A 5,000-nucleotide genomic window follows, 5' to 3' on the forward strand; every position below is an offset into this window, starting at 1 on the left:
GCGATAAGAACCACTCGTTCCAGATAACAGCGATTTTGTGGTAGTCTTTCTTTCTTTTCTTTTTATACCGTTCAAACGCGCAAGGTCATGCAACGAAATAAAAATAAAAACTGAAGCAACGCGAACACATCGAAGATAACGCAGGCAAATGTGTATTTGAATTAGACGGTTCCGCCAGATTGGTGATAGTGATGATGATGGGAGAGAGAGAGAGAGAGAGAGAGAGAGAGAGAGAGGGAGAGGGAGAGGGAGAGGGAGAGGGAGAGGGAGAGAGAGAGAGGGAGAGGGAGAGAGAGAGGGAGAGGGAGAGAGAGAGAGAGAGAGAGAGAGAGAGAGGAGAGGGAGAGGGAGAGGGACGAGAGAGGGAGAGGGAGAGGGAGAGGGAGAGAGAGAGAGGGAGAGAGAGAGGAGAGAGAGGGAGAGAGGAGAGGGAGAGAGAGAGAGAGAGAGAGAGAGAGAGAGAGAGAGAGAGGGAGAGAGAGAGAGAGAGAGAGAGAGAGAGAGAGAGAGAGAGAGAGAGAGAGAGAGAGAGAGACGGCATAGAAAGTACGAATGAGTAAGAATGACACAGAAGACAAAATAAATAAATCAATAAACAAACCAACACCGAATAAGTAACACAAGAAAAAGAAACAACCTAGACAAGTAGAGAACATCGGCTAAAAGAGAGAAAGCAAAGAAGCTAGAGAAAGTATAGATGAGAAAGAGAGAGAAAAAAAGAAATAAATTCTCGCACCTCTGGCACGGCTGTCCAGTTGCGACACTCTGGTGTAAGATAGCTGGTGCACCGCGTTACTTAACAGCTTCCAATGTTTTGAAATAACTGCTCAACAGCTTATCTACACAGCGGCAAACACACACATATACACATTCATACACACACACACACACACTCACATGCTTTCTCTCTCTCTCTCTCTCACACACACACAGACGCACACACACAACTTCCTTAATTATCATAACAATTATTATCTTCAATACCCAAATTCCCATGCTTGTGCCCTGTGGGAAATTATGTTCGTGTGTGTATGTGTGTGTGTGTATGTGTGTGTGTGTATGTGTGTGTGCGTGCAACGGAACTACCTGGCTGGGCGATAAGGTGGATAAGAAAGGAGGGGAGGGGGGAGGGAGGGGGAAGGGGGAGGGGGCAGTCACGTCTATAAATAGCCCTACACCGTCAATTCGCTCTGTCGTAACCAGGGCAGGTACGGCGGATTTGCGACGAGGAAACAAGATAGAGGAAGAAAAAATGAACTCACACACATACTTCCTATCTGCCTACCTGCATTACTGATACCTATCTACCTATTTATCAATCAATCAATCTACTTTCCCATCTCCCTTCCTATCCACGCACTCGCGCATTTACATGTATGGGTGTGGGTATGTACAAACACCTCCTATAGAAGCAACTACTTTTCGTTGGTTACCCGCAATACACACAACACAACCACATACAGACAGACAGACAGACACACACACACACACACACACACACACACACACACAAAACAAACAAAACACAAACATACAACATACACACACACACAAAACAAACAACACACAAACATACGACATACACACACACACACACACACAACACACTCGTCTACAGAGACCTTGCGCAACCGTTGAAGCTCTTATCCTGGACGCAACCGGCGAGAAACGTAATTCTGTCTTGTGACGCAGTTCTCGTTCGCTATGGTGATCGTGGGTGCGATGGGGATGTGATGGTGACGTGATGGTGATGATGGTTTCGCTGCGATACGCGTTGAGAAACATTTTTCCCGGTTTAAATAGACTGTCTATTGCGTTTTTCTGTCTCTCTCTCTCTCTCTCTCGCTTCCCCACTGACAATAAGTACAAAAAATCTATGTACTGTATAGGAACTAGTGTACTGAGAATGGAGAACGGGGAGAGGGTAAAAAAGAAGAGGGAGGGAATGGAAGGGAGGGGGGAGTATGAGAATGAGAGTGAGAGGGAGGGAGGGAGAGAGAGGGAGGGAGGGAGAGGGGGGGAGTGGGGGTGAAGGGAGAGAGGGAGAGGGAGGGAGGGAAGGGAGGGAGGGAGGGGGAGGGCGGGAGGGAGGGGGAGGGCGGGAGGGAGGGAGGGCGGGAGGGAGGGAGAGAGAGAGAGAGAGAGAGAGAGAGAGAGAGAGAGAGAGAGAGAGAGAGAGAGAGAGAGAGAGAGAGAGAGAGAGAGAGAGAGAGAGAGAGAGAGAGAGAGAGAGAGAGAGAGAGAGAGAGAGAGAGAGAGAGAGAGAGAGAGAGAGAGAGAGAGAGAGAGAGAGAGAGAGAGAGAGAGAGAGAGAGAGAGAGAGAGAGAGAGAGAGAGAGAGAGAGAGAGAGAGAGAGAGAGAGAGAGAGAGGAAGGGAGGAGGAGGGAGAGGAGAGAGAGAGAGAGAGAGAGAGAGAGAGAGAGAGAGAGAGAGAGAGAGAGAGAGAGAGAGAGAGAGAGAGAGAGAGAGAGAGAGAGAGAGAGAGAGAGAGAGAGGGAGGAGGGAGGGAGGGAGGGAGGAGAGAGAGAGAGAGAGAGAGAGAGAGAGAGAGAGAGAGAGAGAGAGAGAGAGAGAGAGAGAGAGAGAGAGAGAGAGACTGAGGCAGACAGACACAAAGACACAGAATCCAAACAGGACACAGGATACCCTCCCAACATCCTTCAGAGGCCGCGGTCGCACCCTGGAGCGTTGCCCCAACGCAGTCCGGCGAATTCCTCAACAGCTGTTTTCGCTCCTGCCCGTCCAGCTGGCGAGCCCGCATTGCAAGGGGCCTCCTGTCTGCTGGAGTCTTTTTACTGCGTGCGTGCGTGTGTGTGCGTGCGTACGCGTTTATACATATATATTTACATAAATCTGCATGTATGCAAATCTGCATGTGTATGTGTACGTTCAAATTGGTTAAACTTTTGTGTGTATATCGGTACGTACATAGATACATGCAAGTATGAGCGCACTGATCTCCTCGACCTCGTTTCAGCGCAGAGAAGCGGAGGCGAAGTACAAGCTGTGTGCACGGGGAGGAGGAGAGGAGGAAGGGGAGGAGGAGGAGGAGGAGGAGGAGGATTAGTAGGAGAAGGAATAGTAGTAGTAGTAGCAGTAGGAGGAGGAAAAGGAGGAGGCGGGGGTCAAGCAAGTAGGCAAGCGAGCGCCTGCCTACCGGCCTACCCGATGTACCCGATCACACTGCGTGCCCCGCGCGTCGTGTCGCAACCCGGCCCGTGCAGACGACCTGGCAGGCTGCCTCGCGGGCGCCCGGCGGGGGAATCACCTCGCTTCGACGACCTCCTTGCTCCCCGTCCTCTCGAAAACATACACCAACAATCGGTCTGTTAGTCTGTCCTTCTGTCTTTCTGTCGGTCCGTCTGTCCTTTGCCTGCCCGTTGGTCCGTCTATCCTTCTCTGTCTTTGTCTGTCTCTGCCTTTGTCTCCGTCTCTTCATTCGTCACCGAGTAATGACTCTCACTCAAAACCTCCATGTGACGGTGCTACTCACAGCACAAAACACCACCTCGTCAACAGTGCAACAATGCCACGCAGGTGCTTCAATAATCAATAAATACGGCTCCTTATCCTAAACTCTTCTCTCCCTTGCACAGGTGACGGGATGAGGGGTAGGGGAGTACTGGGCGGAGGGGGAGAAGCGCCTGATCTGGGACGAGAAGAGGATAAGATAAGCGTGTGTGTCACCTGCGGCCGAGGCGGGAATTTAGAGCAAAGCCAAAGCCATGACCCATGACCTTTGACCGTGGTCGCCCTGAAACACGACTTCATGACGCTATTGAGCATGTAACTGGTGGGAGGGAGGGCGGGGTAGGAGGAATGAATGAATGTCATGATCCCAATTAAAATAAAAAAGAAGGTACCTCCGTCTAGACATGTTACGGACGGTACGGCAAGACACGGACGACGGCAGCATGGTGCGACCATGGCACGGCACGTCACGGGGAAACTACGGCACGGCCAAGGTACGGCAAGGCACGCGCATTCGAGGATGTCTGTCGGCAGCGAGGAAGAGGGATTGGCGGTTTCCTGGCGTCGTATCTTCCGCGCCTGCGAGACTGACACTCGCCCTGCTCCTCCCGGGGCGAACGGAGTGGGGTCGACGCGGCGTTCCCAGAATACCGTTTCGCACTTCCCTCTACGACCGTCTTTCCTCGGGGATTCCATTCATTCTGGGAACAAGCACGGCCAATCTCAACAGAATGAATAAAAAAAGCTGAAAGAGACCCGAAAATTCAAACTGCGTTCCTGCCTATGGTGAATGGGAGACCGCCCTCCATTCAGGGCCTTCCTCGCTCGCTCCCTCCCTCCCCCGCCCGTCTTCCTAGCAAAAGAATGTCGGGAGTCGGAGGCGGGGGAGGTGGGGAGGGAAAGGGAGTGGGGGAGGGGAGAAGGGGCGTGTCCGAGAGGAAGGACACGCTAAGGACGCCCTTTTTCGGAGAGGCGAGCTCTCCCACAGGCCTCGGGGGACGAGCAGCGGAATACGAGCGAGGCGGGCTCGCCTGTGAGCGTGAGAGTGTGAACGCGGTCTTGAAAGCAAGTGTGTGCAAGAGAAAGATTATTATTGCGCATGCATGCGTGTCTGCCGCCATGAGCAAGCGGCGCAGAAGGGCCAGAAAGGGTCCACTTTGCTCGGCCTTCCTGACCATGTTTATATTCTCGTGTGTGTGAAGGAATGCGGCGTAGTATGTGCGGCGGGTGTGGGCGGGCGCCGCCATGGTGCCCAAGCCCGGAGTGGGCGGCACCCGCACCTGCTCACCCTGCTGAGTGCTGGGCGTGTGACGAGCCTCCCAGGTGCGCCGCGGGCGTGCTGGGCTCCCGACGGCGGCAAGTGGGTGCGGGTGCACCACCAGCCGCTCCCCAGCCTCATAATAATAGCGTGATGGCGGCGTGGCTGACCTTGGCGGGCGGCGGGCGGGGGCCAGGACACACCCGCGGCCACTCACACCGCCCGACCCAGCAACACGGGCGTAAGCCGGCCGCGGGAGCGCCGCCCGCA

At 53.5% G+C, this 5,000-nt stretch overlaps 1 protein-coding gene across 1 annotated transcript in view; it reads right to left on the reverse strand.

The window, feature by feature from the left end:
• Positions 1-5,000, reverse strand: part of trbl (tribbles pseudokinase 2) — a 90,354-nt gene that overhangs the window by 75,011 nt on the left and 10,343 nt on the right. The window lies entirely within an intron of this gene.

The sequence above is a fragment of the Penaeus vannamei genome, chromosome 40 (genome assembly GCF_042767895.1).
Source record: "Penaeus vannamei isolate JL-2024 chromosome 40, ASM4276789v1, whole genome shotgun sequence".
Lineage (NCBI taxonomy): Eukaryota > Metazoa > Arthropoda > Malacostraca > Decapoda > Penaeidae > Penaeus > Penaeus vannamei.